This window comes from Salmo salar, chromosome ssa02, assembly GCF_905237065.1.
Source record: "Salmo salar chromosome ssa02, Ssal_v3.1, whole genome shotgun sequence".
In the NCBI taxonomy this organism is placed as follows: domain Eukaryota; kingdom Metazoa; phylum Chordata; class Actinopteri; order Salmoniformes; family Salmonidae; genus Salmo; species Salmo salar.
The window spans coordinates 5,237,146-5,255,999 of NC_059443.1; the positions used below are offsets into that span (position 1 = coordinate 5,237,146).

An 18,854-nucleotide genomic window follows, 5' to 3' on the forward strand; every position below is an offset into this window, starting at 1 on the left:
GCCCCGTTGATGTGAATGGGGGTGTGTTCGTCCCTCCATTTCCTGTTGTCCACGATCAGATTTGTCTTGCTCACATTGAGGGAGAGGTTGTTGTCCTGGCAGCACACTGCCAGTTTGCAAGCCCTGTCACATGTGACGAGCGTCAGAGCCGGTGTAGTAGGATTCAATCTTAGTCCTGTATTAACGCTTTGCCTGTTTGATAGTTCGGGATTTCTTATAAGCGTCCAGATTAGTGTCCCGCTCCTTGAAAGCGGCAGCTCTAGCCTTTAGCCTGGTGCGGATGTTGCCTGTCATCCATGACTTCTGGTTGGGATATGTACGTACGGTCACTGTGGGGACGAAGTCATCGATGCACTTATTGATGAAGCCGGTGACTGAGATGGTATACTCCTCAATGCCATTGGATGAATCCCAGAACATATTCATGTCTGTGCTAGCAAAACAGTCCTGTAGGGTAGCATCCGCATCATATGACCACTTCCTTATTGAGCGAGTCACTGGTACTCCCTGCTTTAGTTTTTGCTTGAAAGCGGGAATCAGGAGGATAGAATTATGGTCAGATTTGCCAAATGGAGGGTGAGGGAGAGCTTTGTATGCATCTCTGTGTGTGGAGTAAAGGTGGTCTAGAGGTTTTTTTAACTCTGGTTGCACATGTGACATGCTGGTAGAAATTAGGTCAAACGGATTTAAGTTTGCCTGCATTAAAGTCCCCGGCCACTAGGAGCACCGCATCTGGATGAGCATTTTCTTGTTTGCTTATGGCCTTAAACAGCTCGTTGAGTTTTTATCTTAGTGGCAGCATCGGTTTGTGGTGGTAAATAGACAGCTCAGAAAAATATAGATGAAAACTCTCTTGGTAGATAGTGTGGTCTACAGCTTATCATGAGGTACTCTACTTCAGGCGAGCAATACCTCGAGATTTCCTTAATATTAGACATTGCACACCAGCTGTTATTGACAAATAGACAGACACCCCCACCCCTCGCCTTACCAGACGTAGCTGTTCTGTCCTGCCGATGCACAGAAAACTCAGCCAACTGTATATTATCCATGTCGTCGTTCAGCCACGACTCGGTGAAACATAAGATATTACAGTTTTTAATGTCCCGTTGGTAGGATAGTCTCAAACTGAGATCATCCAGTTTATTCTCCAGTGATTGCACGTTGGCCAATAGAACGGATGGTAGAGGCGGGTAACCCAGTCGCCGACTAATTCTCACAAGGCACCTCAATCTCCGCCCCCTGTATTTCCATATTTTCTTCATGTGAATAACAGGGATGTTGGGCCTGGTCTCGGAGAACCAGTATATCCTTCGTGTCGGACTCATTAAAGAAAAAGTATTTGTCCAGTTCGAGGTGAGTAATCACTGCTCTGATATCCAGAATGTCTTTTCAGTCATAAAAGACGGTAGCAGCAACATTATGTACAGAATAAGTTACAAACAATGCAAAAAAAACACACAAAATAGCACAATTGGTTAGGAGCCCGTTAAACGGAAGCTATCCCCTCCGGCTCCATTATGAATGAACACATGATAATGAATGAACACAGGGTAATGATAATGAATGAACACAGGGTAATGATAATGAATGAACACAGGGTAATGATAATGAATGAACACAGGGAAGAGTTGGCTAAACACACTGGACCACAGAAGATATGCTTTGAAAAAGAGGCTTATTTGATCTTGAGTAAAGTTAAACACCCCATACAGCTGAATGAATGAATCTTGACACCTCCTATTGCCATTGACAACAGTGAGTTGATAAGACAGCACCAACAGTTGTGGGACCCGGCTTAGAGAGTTTTAGGGAATATTTACCCTGTCTGTCTGTAAGGAAGGTCAGTGTTGTCTAACAAAGCCTGTCAGACATCTTGGATTAAACAATGAGGACAGAGATAACATCAACACACACACGTCCACCCTCCCCCAAACTGCTGTTCAGTGAAAAGTAATTCTGTGGTCTATTGACCAGCCCCTCTGGGCCCCCTCCCTTTGTTAAAGACACAACACAAGAATTTGTCCCGATGTGTCGTTGAGTGATACTGGACTTCATCCTGGGAGATCACCTATGCGTTAGTTAATAAAAAGAAACCATTTTTTTGTTATTAACTCAATGCACTACTGTTAAATGAGAACAGAGAGATTATTATTACAAATCCACTTCAGTTCCAATGTTCCCTAACGTTCCACCTCGGGGAAGCCTACCGTCTCTGTTTGACTAATTACAGATGCTGGGGTTGGAGGAGGACAGGTGCGGGTTTGGGTTTCAGGGCTCAACATATACGCTTGTCTGCTTGCCCGGGGGCAAGTGAAAAACATTGTTGTACAAGCAGATTATAGATTTAAGTTGTAAAACAAAAATCACAACATCAAACAGTTAGGCTACTTTAATCAGAATCAGATCAAAGTGTCCTCTGGATGCGATGTTTTGCTCACAGTCCTCCCAATCTCTGCAGAGCGCATCGGAGTATCATTTCTGTCGGCCTGCATTGATCGGCACGAGGGGACTTTCAATCATCTAGTTGCTAGATGTGTTTTTGAGATCAAAGCAAGCCGTGTTTGCACATTTGTTGATTTATAGTTGCTAGGGAGTTATTTGCCTGTTTCTAGCAGATTTTAGGTCAGCATGGTGTGCATCACCTGGATGTGTGGCAGTGGGTCATTGAGAGAGAGAGAGAGAGAGAGACCACACACACACACACACACACACACACACACACACACACACACACACACACACACACACACACACACACACACACACACACACACACACCTCGAGATTTCCTTAATATTAGACATTGCACACCAGCTGTTATTGACAAATAGGCATGTGAATAACAGGGATGTTGGGCCTGGTCTCGGAGAACCAGTATATCCTTCGTGTCGGACTCATTAAAGAAAAAGTATTTGTCCAGTTCGAGGTGAGTAATCACTGCTCTGATATCCAGAATGTCTTTTCAGTCATAAAAGACGGTAGCAGCAACATTATTTACAGAATAAGTTACAGGGTGTGCAGGGTGGCCAGCCCTCCTCCTGGAGAGACCAGGAGAGATACTGGGTGTGCAGGGTGGCCAGCCCTCCTCCTGTAGAGACCAGGAGAGATACTGGGTATGCAGGGTGGCCAGCCCTCCTCCTGTAGAGACCAGGAGAGATACTGGGTGTGCAGGGTGGCCAGCCCTCCTCCTGTAGAGACCAGGAGAGATACTGGGTGTGCAGGGTGGCCAGCCCTCCTCCTGTAGAGACCAGGGTACTGGGTGTGCAGGGTGGCCAGCCCTCCTCCTGTAGAGACCAGGAGAGATACCGGGTGTGCAGGGTGGCCAGCCCTCCTCCTGGAGGGACCAGGAGAGATACTGGGTGTGCAGGGTGGCCAGCCCTTCTCCTGTAGAGACCAGGAGAGATACTGGGTGTGCAGGGTGGCCAGCCCTCCTCCTGTAGGGACCAGGAGAGATACTGGGTGTGCAGGGTGGCCAGCCCTCCTCCTGTAGAGACCAGGAGAGATACTGGGTGTGCAGGGTGGCCAGCCCTCCTCCTGGAGGGACCAGGAGAGATACTGGGTGTGCAGGGTGGCCAGCCCTCCTCCTAAATATTATGTCCTACATGTCTGAAGGACAGGTGGCTAAAAATGTTAGTGTCAAGCACTGGGTTTGTATCAGCCATCAGCCTGCCTGGTCTCCTGTTGAGCTCTGTGTCTCTGGGTCTAATTAGGTATAATACTACTCCTGTTGAGCTCTGTGTCTCTGGGTCTAATTAGGTATAATACTACTCCTGTTGAGCTCTGTGTCTCTGGGTCTAATTAGGTATAATACTACTCCTGTTGAGCTCTCTGTCTCTGGGTCTAATTAGGTATAATACTACTCCTGTTGAGCTCTCTGTCTCTGGGTCTAATTAGGTATAATACTACTCCTGTTGAGCTCTCTGTCTCTGGGTCTAATTAGGTATAATACTACTCCTGTTGAGCTCTCTGTCTCTGGGTCTAATTAGGTATAATACTACTCCTGTTGAGCTCTCTGTCTCTGGGTCTAATTAGGTATAATACTACTCCTGTTGAGCTCTCTGTCTCTGGGTCTAATTAGGTATAATACTACTCCTGTTGAGCTCTCTGTCTCTGGGTCTAATTAGGTATAATACTACTCCTGTTGAGCTCTGTGTCTCTGGGTCTAATTAGGTATAATACTACTCCTGTTGAGCTCTCGGTCTCTGGGTCTAATTAGGTATAATACTACTCCTGTTGAGCTCTGTGTCTCTGGGTCTAATTAGGTATAATACTACTCCTGTTCAGACCACTCACCTAACCCAGTGTCCACTGTTTATCATACTGACTGGGAGAGAGACCATTCTCCTAGCCCAGTGTCCACTGTTTATCATACTGACTGGGAGAGAAACCATTCTCCTAGCCCAGTGTCCACTGTTTATCATACTGACTGGGAGAGAGACCATTCTCCTAGCCCAGTGTCCACTGTTTATCATACTGACTGGGAGAGAGACCATTCTCCCTAGCCCAGTGTCCACTGTTTATCATACTGACTGGGAGAGCGACCATTCTCCTAGCCCAGTGTCCACTGTTTATCATACTGACTGGGAGAGAGACCATTCTCCTAGCCCAGTGTCCACTGTTTATCATACTGACTGGGAGAGAGACCATTCTCCTAGCCCAGTGTCCACTGTTTATTATACTGACTGGGAGAGAGACCATTCTCCTAGCCCAGTGTCCACTGTTTATCATTCTGACTGGGAGAGAGACCATTCTCCTAGCCCAGTGTCCACTGTTTATCATACTGACTGGGAGAGACCACTCACCTAGCCCAGTGTCCACTGTTTATCATACTGACTGGGAGAGCGACCATTCTCCTAGCCCAGTGTCCACTGTTTATCATACTGACTGGGAGAGACCACTCACCTAACCCAGTGTCCACTGTTTATCATACTGACTGGGAGAGAAACCATTCTCCTAGCCCAGTGTCCACTGTTTATCATACTGACTGGGAGAGAGACCATTCTCCGAGCCCAGTGTCCACTGTTTATCATACTGACTGGGAGAGCGACCATTCTCCTAGCCCAGTGTCCACTGTTTATCATACTGACTGGGAGAGCGACCATTCTCCTAGCCCAGTGTCCACTGTTTATCATACTGACTGGGAGAGAGACCATTCTCCTAGCCCAGTGTCCACTGTTTATTATACTGACTGGGAGAGAGACCATTCTCCTAGCCCAGTGTCCACTGTTTATCATACTGACTGGGAGAGAGACCATTCTCCTAGCCCAGTGTCCACTGTTTATCATACTGACTGGGAGAGACCATTCACCTAGCCCAGTGTCCACTGTTTATCATACTGACTGGGAGAGAGACCATTCTCCTAGCCCAGTGTCCACTGTTTATCATACTGACTGGGAGAGACCACTCACCTAACCCAGTGTCCACTGTTTATCATACTGACTGGGAGAGCGACCATTCTCCCTAGCCCAGTGTCCACTGTTTATCATACTGACTGGGAGAGACCACTCACCTAGCCCAGTGTCCACTGTTTATCATACTGACTGGGAGAGAGACCATTCTCCTAGCCCAGTGTCCACTGTTTATCATACTGACTGGGAGAGAGACCACTCACCTAACCCAGTGTCCACTGTTTATCATACTGACTGGGAGAGAGACCATTCTCCTAGCCCAGTGTCCACTGTTTATCATACTGACTGGGAGAGAGACCATTCTCCTAGCCCAGTGTCCACTGTTTATCATACTGACTGGGAGAGAGACCATTCTCCTAGCCCAGTGTCCACTGTTTATCATACTGACTGGGAGAGAGACCATTCTCCTAGCCCAGCGTCCACTGTTTATCATACTGACTGGGAGAGAGACCATTCTCCTAGCCCAGTGTCCACTGTTTATCATACTGACTGGGAGAGAGACCATTCTCCTAGCCCAGTGTCCACTGTTTATCATTCTGACTGGGAGAGAGACCATTCTCCTAGCCCAGTGTCCACTGTTTATCATACTGACTGGGAGAGAGACCATTCTCCTAGCCCAGTGTCCACTGTTTATCATACTGACTGGGAGAGAGACCATTCTCCTAGCCCAGTGTCCACTGTTTATCATACTGACTGGGAGAGAGACCATTCTCCTAGCCCAGTGTCCACTGTTTATCATACTGACTGGGAGAGAGACCATTCTCCGAGCCCAGTGTCCACTGTTTATCATACTGACTGGGAGAGAGACCATTCTCCTAGCCCAGTGTCCACTGTTTATCATACTGACTGGGAGAGAGACCATTCTCCTAGCCCAGTGTCCACTGTTTATCATACTGACTGGGAGAGAGACCATTCTCCTAGCCCAGTGTCCACTGTTTATCATACTGACTGGGAGAGAGACCATTCTCCTAGCCTAGTTTCCATATTAGGAAGGTGTTCTTAATATGTTGTACTCTCAGTGTATTTTGACACATTGGTTATGGTTACATTATAATGATTTCCTTTTGTCAATTGTTTGATACAATGGTTATATTAGACTGATTTCCATTTCCAGAACTTCTAATACCCTTTAATTAAAAGTGCAATTTCTCTGATCTTGATCGTGTTGTTTCCTGCTGGTGCTTCAGCATTAACAGTAATCTGCTAAGTCATCACTTCTAAATGCTAGGTCCATCCCCTAAATCTCCCTCCTCTGTTCTCTCTTTCTCTCTGTCTCTTTCTCCTTTTCTCTCTCTCCATCACTCTCTCTAACTCTCTCTCTTCGCCCCTCTCTCTCTCTCTATCTCTCTCTCTGTCTCCCTCCTTTTCTCTCTCTCCATCACTCTCTCTAACTCTCTCTCTTCACTACCCTCTCTATCTCTCTCTCTGTCTCTCTCCTTTTATCTCGCGCCCCTCCTCTCCCTCAATCTCTCTCTCTCTTTCTTCACCCCCCGCCCCTCTCTCTCTATCTTCCCCCGATCTCTTCTCTCTCCCTCTCCATCTCCCCCGATCTCCTCTCTCTCGCTCCCTCTCCATCTCCCTCCTCCCTCTCTCTCCCTCTCCATCTCCCCCTCCCCCCCTCTCTGTCTCCCTCTCCCCCCTCTCTCTCTCTCCCATTCCATCTCCCCTCTCCATCTCCCTCCTCTCTCTTTCTCCCTCTCCATCTCCCACTCTCCCCCCTCTCTGTCTCCCTCTCCCCCTCTCTCTCTCTCCCACTCCATCTCCCCCTCTCTCTCTCTCCCTCTCCCCCCGATCTCCCCCCTCTCCTCGTTTAACACATCCATACCCATCCTTCGGCAGTGTTCTGTGTGAAAGTGCTGCTGATTAAGCACAGTTAGTCTCTTCCTATTGATCGCTCAGGCCTGTAGGATTTAAATCATCCTAATTGGTCAATAATGTGAACTGCTGAAGCTCTGAGCTATTTTACTGCTGAGGGAACTGAACGTGGAGCCGTACGTGCGGCATGTGGAGAGAAGAAGAGGACGAGGAGATGAGAGGAGTGAAGAGGAGGGAAGAGAGGAGGAGAAGAGAAGATAAAAGGGGACAGGACAGGAGGAGAGAGGAAAGGTCCTGAAATCAAGCCCCAGCATGTTGGCTGACTGGCAAATAAGCTGGTTTATGCAAATTAAGTTTGACTAAACAAATGGAAAACAATTTACTCTTAAAGGCACTTACTCAAAATGTGTTAACTGACTAAATGGATCTGAAATGATTCAGCTTTGTCTGGATTTGTGGTTGACCACGATTCACCTGAATATGACGGTGAAGGAAAACGTCTCGGTTAAATTCACCTGAATATGACGGTGAAGGAAAACGTCTCGGTTAAATTCACCTGAATATGACGGTGAAGGAAAACGTCTCGGTTAAATTCACCTGAATATGACGGTGAAGGAAAACGTCTCGGTTAAATTCACCTGAATATGACGGTGAAGGAAAACGTCTCGGTTAAATTCACCTGAATATGACGGTGAAGGAAAACGTCTGGTTTCAATAAAGAAGTCACAGACCATTTGGAATTTCTGATATTTTCCGTTTGTATTCGTAGTAGATTTCATAATGGGCAGAACCTCAGGGCAGAAAGATCCAGAGCCCAAATGTTTAAAAGATCAGATTCTGTGTAATATGTGTCTCATATGTAGCTGTCCTTAAGCTTTAGAGACAATGCTGAGGTGTGCAGCTTGAGCTGTGAGGGATCACTTATGGTTGTCACACACACACACACACACACACACACACACACACACACACACACACACACACACACACACACACACACACACACACACGCACACACACACCCCCCCTACTACCTCCACAAGAATCCTCATAGTGCACTGCTTCACACAACAGCCTGGACATTGAGACTCCTGGAAAAGCTTGAATGGGAAATTGATGCATTGGAATGCTTATCTGAGTCTACATCCAAAATGGCACCCTCTTCCCTTTATAGTGCACTACATTTGACCAGAGCCCTATGGTGCACTATATAGGACAGGGTTCCTCAACACCTGGTTTTATTTGGCCAACCAGGTCTTTTTTATTTGTATTTTACATGTTCTATTGTTGGATATAAAATACTGCAAAATTCAGCTCCAAGTGATTTTAATTTTGGAGAAGTCCAAGTATTCCCACGCATAACAGAGACATGTAATCATATACAAATGTAAGCAAGGTTTGAAGTGATTATGTGTTAGTCAAACATGTCTGGGGTCACATTAGTTTGGGCTTCCTGCAGTCAATTTGCAGTCTACAAATTATTTGTAATTATGTTCTGGCCCCCATACCATCTGCTCATCTAGTTGATGATCCTGATATAGGGAATAGGATGGCATTTTGGACGCACACTAGGTCCCCACCCTGATTTCTCTCTCCAATCTCCAACAGACAAAGAGAAAAAGGAGCTGCGCGTTTCGAAGGGGGATAATAAAGTGGTGATACAGGACTTTGATGCCATGAAGGAGTACCACGTCAGGGTTCTAGCTGTGAGAGGGAACCAGCAGAGCAGAGCACTACAAGGGAAGTATGCAGGTATGTATCAGTCTGATTCTATGTAATTTTGTTCCACTCATAGAATGCAGGTATGTAACAGACTGGTTCTGTGTCCTTTTGTTCCACTCATAGTATGCAGGTATATAACAGACTGTGTCACGATTGTCGTAAGAACGGGACCAAGGTGCAGCGTGTGTAGAGTTCCACATCTTTATTCCAAAGTGAAACTTCAAGCAAAAACAAATAAACAAACAACTAAACGTGAATTCGTGGTGCACAGGCACCAACACAAAACAATATCCCACAAACACAGGTGGGAAAAATAGCTACTTAAATATGATCCCCAATTAGAGACAAAGATTACCAGCTGCCTCTAATTGGGAATCATACAAAACACCAACCTAGAAAATATAAACTAGAACACAACATAGAAATATTAACCTAGACTACCCCCTAGTCACTCCCTGACCTACTACACCATAGAGAAACAAGGGCTCTCTATGGTCAGGGCGTGACAGTATCCCCCCCAAAGGTGCGGACTCCGGCTGCAAAACCTGAAACCAAATGGGGGGGTTAGGGGGGGTAACTAGTGTCGGTGGCGGCTCCGGTGCGGGTTGTAGCCCCACCCCAGACCCCGGATCCGACCATGGCGCCGGGCTGAACGTCATGCCTGGACTGGGCACCGGCGCAGAGGAGGGCTCCGGCCCTGGAGCTGGGTTGGACGCCGTGCCTGGACATCGGCGCAGAAGAAGGCTCCGGCCATGGAGCTGGACTGGACGCCGTGCCTGGAATGGCCACCGGCGCAGAGGAAGGCTCCTGCCTTGGAGCTGGACTGGACGCCGTGCCTGGAATGGCCACCGGCGCAGAGGAAGGCTCCTGCCTTGGAGCTGGACTGGACGCCGTGCTCGGACTGGGCATCGGCGCAGGGGAAGGCTCCTGCCTTGGAGCTGGACTGGACGCCGTGCTCGGACTGGGCATTGGCGCAGGGGAAGGCTCCGGCCATGGAGCTGGAGGTTCTGGACCGTTGACCGTAGCTGGAGGTTCCAGACCGTGAGCTGTCGCGGGAGGTTCCGGACAGTGGACCGTCGCGGGAGGTTCCGGACAGTGGACCGTCGCGGGAGGTTCCGGACAGTGGACCGTCGCGGGAGGTTCCGGACTGGGGACCGTCTCCGGAAGCTCTGGACTGTGAATGCACATTGGAGGCCGAGTGCGTGGAGCCGGTACAGGTGGCACCGGACTGGTGAGGCACACAGGAGGCCTGATGCGTGGAGCCGGCACAGGTGGTACTGGACTGGTGACACACTTCAGGGCGAAGTGCGAGGAGCAGGCACAGGACGTACTGGACTGGGGACACGCACTTCAGGTCGAGGAGCAGGCACAGGACGTACCGGACTGGTGACACACTTCAGGCCGAGTGCGAGGAGCATGCACAGGACGTACCAGACTGGGGAGGCGCACTGGAGGCCTGATGCGTGGGGCCGGCACAGGTTGCACCAGACTGGTGACACGCTCTTCAGGGCGAGTGCGAGGAGCAGGCACAGGACGTACCGGACTGGGGACACGCACTTCAGGTCGAGGAGCAGGCACAAGACGTACCAGACTGGGGACACGCTCTTCAGGGCGAGTGCGAGGAGCAGGTACAGGATGTACCGGACTGGGGACACGCACTTCAGGGCGAGTGCGAGGAGCAGGCACAGGACGTACCGGACTGGGGAGGCCCACTGGAGGCCTGATGCGTGGGTCCGGCACAGGTTGCACCGGACTGGTGACCGGATCCTCTGGTCGAATGTTGAGCATAACACACTTGCACAACATCTCTCTCATCTCTCCCCATGTGGTCTCTGGCTCTTCCCTCTGCTCATCCGCCTGCTCCATGTGCCCCCCCCAAAAACAAAAATCTTGGGGTTTCTGTGGCCGTGGTCTGACGACATGCTCCTCCAGAGTTTGCCATTCGGGCTCTGACACTCTCCTCGGCTCGACCGGCCACCCCTTGTGCCCCCCCCCAAAAAAAGTATTGGAGTTGTCCTTGGGCTTTCTGTGGCCGCGAACCCCGGCATCGTCGCCTTCCTCCATCATTACCTTCTGTCTGCCGCCAAGGAAGGGTCTCGCATCCACCCATCACTTCTTCCCATGTCCAAAACCCCTTCACCTGGTGAACACGCTGCTTGGTCCTGGTTTGGTGGGATATTCTGTCACGGTTGTCATAAGAACGGGACCAAGGCGCAGCGTGTGTAGAGTTCCACGTCTTTATTCCAAAGTGAAACTTCAAGCAAAAACAAATAAACAAACAACTAAATGTGACTACGTGGTGCACAGGCACAAACACAAAACAATATCCCACAAACACAGGTGGGAAAAATAGCTACTTAAATATGATCCCCAATTAGAGACAACGATTACCAGCTGCCTCTAATTGGGAATCATACAAAACACCAACCTAGAAAATATAAACTAGAACACAACATAGAAATATTAACCTAGACTACCTCCTAGTCACGCCCTGACCTACTACACCATAGAGAAACAAGGGCTCTCTGTGGTCAGGGCGTGAAAGACTGGTTCTGTGTCCTTTTGTTCCACTTATAGTATGCCGGTATATAACAGACTGGTTCTGTGTCCTTTTGTTCCACTTATAGTATGCCGGTATGTAACAGACTGGTTCTGTGTCCTTTTGTTCCACTTATAGTATGCCGGTATGTAACAGACTGGTTCTGTGTCCTTTTGTTCCACTTATAGTATGCCGGTATATAACAGACTGGTTCTGTGTCCTTTTGTTCCACTTATAGTATGCCGGTATGTAACAGACTGGTTCTGTGTCCTTTTGTTCCACTTATAGTATGCCGGTATGTAACAGACTGGTTCTGTGTCCTTTTGTTCCACTTATAGTATGCCGGTATATAACAGACTGGTTCTGTGTCCTTTTGTTCCACTTATAGTATGCCGGTATGTAACAGACTGGTTCTGTGTCCTTTTGTTCCACTTATAGTATGCCGGTATATAACAGACTGGTTCTGTGTCCTTTTGTTCCACTTATAGTATGCCGGTATGTAACAGACTGGTTCTGTGTCCTTTTGTTCCACTTATAGTATGCCGGTATATAACAGACTGATTCTGTGTCCTTTTGTTCCACTTATAGTATGCCGGTATATAACAGACTGGTTCTGTGTCCTTTTGTTCCACTTATAGTATGCCGGTATGTAACAGACTGATTCTGTGTCCTTTTGTTCCACTTATAGTATGCCGGTATGTAACAGACTGGTTCTGTGTCCTTTTGTTTCACTAATTTCTGAATAGTAAAATTACTTTAAATAGAAACCTCACATTCATAGCATTGCTTTTGAAGAAAGAGCGTTCTTATACAACAGTGAAAACACAAAAAATGAAAATACATATATTCTGGAATGAATAAGTAGCTTTTTATACAGTCAATAACATGTCAATGCCCTCCTCCCCAAATCCTGAGGTTCTATCTGAAACCTGACAGAGGCTCTACTAAAGTAGATTCCATTGAATGCTGTCTGGCTGGCCTGGCATCGTGACTTTCTGTGCTGTGATGGGGGAGGAGGAGTGGTTGTTGAAAGAGCAGAGAGCCTTCAGGTTTTTAATGGATCTCTTCACTGTAAGGTTTGGGTTTCTGCCCTATAGAGTGAATGAGGGTTTTAATGGATCTCTTCACTGTAAGGTTTGGGTTTCTGCCCTATAGAGTGAATGAGGGTTTTAATGGATCTCTTCACGTAAGGTTTGGGTCTCTGCCCTAGGAATGAGTTCTCTTCAGTAATAAGGTTTGGGTCTCTGCCCTATAGAGTGAATGAGGGTTTTAATGGATCTCTTCACTGTAAGGTTTGGGTCTCTGCCCTATAGAGTGAATGAGGTTTTAATGGATCTCTTCACGATCCTGCCTAAGTAATGAGGGTTTTAATGGATCTCTTCACTGTAAGGTTTGGGTCTCTGCCCTATAGAGTGAATGAGGGTTTTAATGGATCTCTTCACTGTAAGGTTTGGGTCTCTGCCCTATAGAGTGAATGAGGGTTTTAATGTTCCGTTTTGGTCTCTGCCCATAGAGTGAATGAGGGTTTTAATGGATCTCTTCACAGTAAGGTTTGGGTCTCTGCCCTATAGAGTGAATGAGGGTTTTCATGTATTTCTCTACTCTCTGTGCCTCAGCTGAAGACCTGGAGGGTGAGGGAGCAGAGGGTGAGAGCACATTGCCTCTGAGACTTGATGACACCGGAGGGACTGAGGAGATCAACGAGATATCTGGAGGTAAGACTGACTGGATGGATACCTGGTCTGACTGACTGGCTGTTTAGCTAGATGGCTGGTGGTCTGGCTGGTTGCCTGGTTTGGCTGGCTGTCACTAGACTGTTAATGTCACTGCGAGACAGTGGGTAAATGACTCAATATGATGCAGTCTCTCTCTCTCTCTCTCTCTCTCTCTCTCTCTCTCTCTCTCTCTCTCCCCAAGCTGGCTATGAATATCTGTCTGGTTGTTCGGTTGGCAGACGAAATGCTCCTTTTTATCACTGTGAAATATTTGACCCTCTTTTCCATTAAATGTGAGAATAGGACGGAATGCCTTTGCTTTGGTCTTTATGGGTTCTAGAATGTTGGCAGTGTTCTATTTAACTCTGATCTGTTTAGCATAATATGCAGGTTGGCTGGATGGACGGGGAGAGACCAGGGTTCTAATCTAGCCAAAAAGACACACAACAATTTCGATGTGGCAGGCAGACTCTTCAAATTGTACTGGTGATTATGTGTTATTATAATGATTGTTTTTAAAGTATTGAAAGTCATTTCTGCTGTTACTCAGATCATGGCGTATACAGAGAGGTCCATGTTATTATAGGGTACGAATGGAATGTGGGTTTGTGGTTTGAGGTCACTACTCAGTAAGGGGGCAAGTGATTTGGGGTGTTGTTTGAACGTCTGTGGTATTATCGTTGGAGGAATAACCGTCTGTATCCATCACTATGTTAAATGTTGAGTTATTTTCAGAAGCTAACGGCTGTACTGCTCAGTAAAGTTCTAGACCAGGGGTGTTACAACCTGAGTCTGGAGGGCAGGACAACTGTCTGTCCCAGGTCTAAATCAGTCCTTGATTAGAGGGGAAGAGTTTAACATCAGCAGTGGAACTGGCTTCAGGTCCAGATTTTCTGTTCTGTCCTGCCTTCAACAGGGAGTTGGACTGGCCTGTTGGCTGATGACTCTACCACTAGATCCCAACAGTGAGTTGGACTGGCCTGTTGGCTGATGACTCTACCACTAGATCCCAACAGTGAGTTGGACTGGCCTGTTGGCTGATGACTCTACCACTAGATCCCAACAGTGAGTTGGACTGGGCTGCTGGCTGATATGCTCTACCACTAGATCCCAACAGGGAGTTGGACTGGCCTGTTGGCTGATGACTCTACCACTAGATCCCAACAGTGAGTTGGACTGGCCTGTTGGCTGATGACTCTACCACTACATCCCAACAGTGAGTTGGACTGGCCTGTTGGCTGATGACTCTACCACTAGATCCCAACAGTGAGTTGGACTGGGCTGTTGGCTGATGACTCTACCACTAGATCCCAACAGTGAGTTGGACTGGCCTGTTGGCCGATGACTCTACCACTAGATCCCAACAGTGAGTTGGACTGGCCTGTTGGCCGATGACTCTACCACTAGATCCCAACAGTGAGTTGGACTGGCCTGTTGGCCGATGACTCTACCACTAGATCCCAACAGTGAGTTGGACTGGCCTGTTGGCTGATGACTCTACCACTAGATCCCAACAGTGAGTTGGACTGGGCTGCTGGCTGATATGCTCTACCACTAGATCCCAACAGGGAGTTGGACTGGCCTGTTGGCTGATATGCTCTACCACTAGATCCCAACAGTGAGTTGGACTGGCCTGTTGGCTGATGACTCTACCACTAGATCCCAACAGTGAGTTGGACTGGGCTGTTGGCTGATGACTCTACCACTAGATCCCAACAGTGAGTTGGACTGGGCTGTTGGCTGATGACTCTACCACTAGATCCCAACAGTGAGTTGGACTGGCCTGTTGGCTGATGACTCTACCACTACATCCCAACAGTGAGTTGGACTGGCCTGTTGGCTGATGACTCTACCACTACATCCCAACAGTGAGTTGGACTGGCCTGTTGGCCGATGACTCTACCACTAGATCCCAACAGTGAGTTGGACTGGCCTGTTGGCTGATGACTCTACCACTAGATCCCAACAGTGAGTTGGACTGGCCTGTTGGCTGATGACTCTACCACTAGATCCCAACAGTGAGTTGGACTGGCCTGTTGGCTGATGACTCTACCACTAGATCCCAACAGTGAGTTGGACTGGCCTGTTGGCTGATGACTCTACCACTAGATCCCAACAGTGAGTTGGACTGGCCTGTTGGCCGATGACTCTACCACTAGATCCCAACAGTGAGTTGGACTGGCCTGTTGGCCGATGACTCTACCACTAGATCCCAACAGTGAGTTGGACTGGCCTGTTGGCCGATGACTCTACCACTAGATCCCAACAGTGAGTTGGACTGGCCTGTTGGCTGATATGCTCTACCACTAGATCCTATAAAAGGAACAGGGTACCATTTGGGACGGGGACATTCTCTTCCCTTTGACGTCTCCCCTGGGGCGGTGGCCAAACTGAATGCCTGATAGAAACGACATCAGAAGGACCTGAATCAATGGGGGAGAAAAGCCTCTAAAGGTGTGCTTGATTATTTTCCACCACGGCCGGTAGATATGCTTCTCAACTCTGCATCAAATAGGATCATTAGCTAAGGTTGATGGTGAGTTGTTTATGATGCATTCCTCTGTTCAAACTGAGATGGATATTATTAACGGAGAGCAGGTTTAGGTGTACATCTCTACAAGATATCAAATAGGACCCAGTCACCTTGACATGGCTCAGGACTTGTTCTTGTGTGTCTGTGAAGACAGACAGGAAGGAAGGATGATTATCTGAGAGGGTAGAGGGATGAGAGAGGGTAGAGGGATGAGAAAGGGTAGAGGGATGAGAGAGAGAAGAGAGAGGGTAGAGGGTAGAGGGATGAGAGAGGGTAGAGGGATGAGAGAGGGTAGTAGGTAGAGGGATGAGAGAGGGTAGAGGGATGAGAGAGGGGAGGGATGAGAGAGGGATGAGAGAGGGTAGAGAGGTAGAGGGATGAGAGAGGGTAGAGGGATGAGAGAGGGCAAAGGGATGAGAGAGGGCAAAGGGATGAGAGAGGGCAGAGGGATGAGAGAGGGCAGAGGGATGAGAGAGGGCAAAGGGATGAGAGAGGGCAAAGGGATGAGAGAGGGCAGAGGGATGAGAGAAGGAAGAGAGAGGGTAGAGGGATGAGAGAGGGTAGAGGGATGAGAGAGGGTAGAGGGATGAGAGAGGGTAGAGAGAAGAGGGATCAGAGAGGGTAGAGGGATGAGAGAGGGTAGAGAGAGAGGTGTAACATCCTATCCTAACATCTCCAAAGCAATTGATTTGAGACCCCAGGCTCAGAGCTAGTTAAAACTGCTCTGGGCAGGCTAACACACACACACACACACACACACACACACACACACACACACACACACACACACACACACACACACACACACACACACACACACACACACACACACACACACACACACACACACACACACACACACACACACACTGGAGCTAGTTAAAACTGCTCTGGGCAGGCTAACACACACACACACACACACACACACACACACACACACACACACACACACACACACACACACACACACACACACACACACACACACACACACACACACACACACACAACTGGAGCTAGTTAAAGCTGTCTCGGAGCAGGTCTTTGTCTGGGCCTGCAGTAAAACCCTTCAGGGGTCAGAGGTCGTGGCAGTCACATATTACCCAGCTATTAGAACGCTGGGTAATAGCAGAGGACAGAGAGGCCTGATAACGGGGCTGTGCTGGGCTGACACTCTGGAGGCCAGAACACTAGAGGTCCAGAGGGGAGGGAGGGATGAATTTCAGCTTCCGGAAAATACGTATTTTTCAATATCCGGAAAAGATGCCTTTTCAGCGTACTGGAAAATACGTCTTCTTGACATCTTTTCAATGTCATTTTGCTTACTGGGACTATTATAGTTTTGCGGGGGCGGCAGAACAGCAAGGACCCGCCCTGACTGAGTGATGACGCCCCAGCTAGCCTAACAAGTGGACTGGCAGACTGTGAGAGAGAGAAAAAAATAGAAGATTTGGCATGGGTCCCCAGATCCTCAAAAAGTTCTACAGCTGCACCATCGAGAGCATCCTGACCGGTTGCATCACCGCCTGGTATGGCAACTGCTAATCGCCGAGAGAGAGAGAGAGAGAGAGAGAGAGAGAGAGAGAGAGAGAGAGAGAGACAGTGAGCTAGAGACAGGGAGATAGTGAGCCAGAAAGACAGTCAATCGGAGAGACAGTAAGCCAGAGAGACAGTGAGCCAGAGGCAGAGAGCCAGTGAGCCAGAGACAGTGAGTCAGAGGCAGAGAGCCAGTGAGCCAGAGGTAGAGAGCCAGTGAGCCAGAGACAGTGAGTCAGAGGCAGAGAGCCAGTGAGCCAGAGGTAGAGAGACAGTGAGCCAAAGGCAGAGAGCCAGTGAGCCAGAGCCAGAGAGCCAGTGAGCCAGAGCCAGAGAGCCAGTGAGCCAGAGGTAGAGAGCCAGTGGTAGAGAGCCAGTGAGCCAAAGGCAGAGACAGTGAGAATGCTAAGGTCTCACATGGACACGCGCTAGGGGTGTGACGATGACATTTTGGGTAACTATTATTGTCATGGAAATAGCCATGGTTATTGTCATCATTTAATTTTCCTTGTTTTACTATCCTTGTGAGGACTTCTGGTACCCACAACGATAGTAAAACACACACACACACACACACACACACACACACACACACACACACACACACACACACACACACACACACACACACACACACACACACACACACACACACACACACACACACACACACAGGAAAGTCAGGAGCTGATAGAGGTAGATGGCTGTTCCTCAGTCAGAGGAAAGGCTGGAGCTGATAGAGAGAGATGGCTGTTCCTCAGTCAGAGGAAAGGCTGGAGCTGATAGAGAGAGATGACTGTTCCTCAGTCAGAGGAAAGGCTGGAGCTGATAGAGAGAGATGGCTGTTCCTCAGTCAGAGGAAAGGCTGGAGCTGATAGAGAGAGATGGCTGTTCCTCAGTCAGAGGAAAGGCTGGAGCTGATAGAGAGAGATGGCTGTTCCTCAGTCAGAGGAAAGGCTGGAGCTGATAGAGGTAGATGGCTGTTCCTCAGTCAGAGGAAAGGCTGGAGCTGATAGAGAGAGATGGCTGTTCCTCAGTCAGAGGAAAGGCTGGAGCTGATAGAGAGAGGTGGCTGTTCCTCAGTCAGAGGAAAGGCTGGAGCTGATAGAGAGAGATGGCTGTTCCTCAGTCAGAGGAAAGGCTGGAGCTGATAGAGAGAGATGGCTGTTCCTCAGTCAGAGGAAAGGCTGGAGCTGATAGAGAGAGATGGCTGTTCCTCAGTCAGAGGAAAGGCTGGAGCTGATAGAGAGAGATGGCTGTTCCTCAGTCAGAGGAAAGGCTGGAGCTGATAGAGGTAGATGGCTGTTCCTCAGTCAGAGGAAAGGCTGGAGCTGATAGAGAGAGATGGCTGTTCCTCAGTCAGAGGAAAGGCTGGAGCTGATAGAGAGAGATGACTGTTCCTCAGTCAGAGGAAAGGCTGGAGCTGATAGAGAGAGGTGGCTGTTCCTCAGTCAGAGGAAAGGCTGGAGCTGATAGAGAGAGATGGCTGTTCCTCAGTCAGAGGAAAGGCTGGAGCTGATAGAGAGAGATGACTGTTCCTCAGTCAGAGGAAAGGCTGGAGCTGATAGAGAAAGATGGCTGTT

The 18,854-nt window shown here is 48.5% G+C and overlaps 1 pseudogene; it reads left to right on the plus strand.

Annotated features, from left to right (window-relative positions):
* LOC106573090 (collagen alpha-1(XIV) chain-like) overlaps positions 1-18,854 on the plus strand; it is a 263,151-nt pseudogene that overhangs the window by 21,882 nt on the left and 222,415 nt on the right.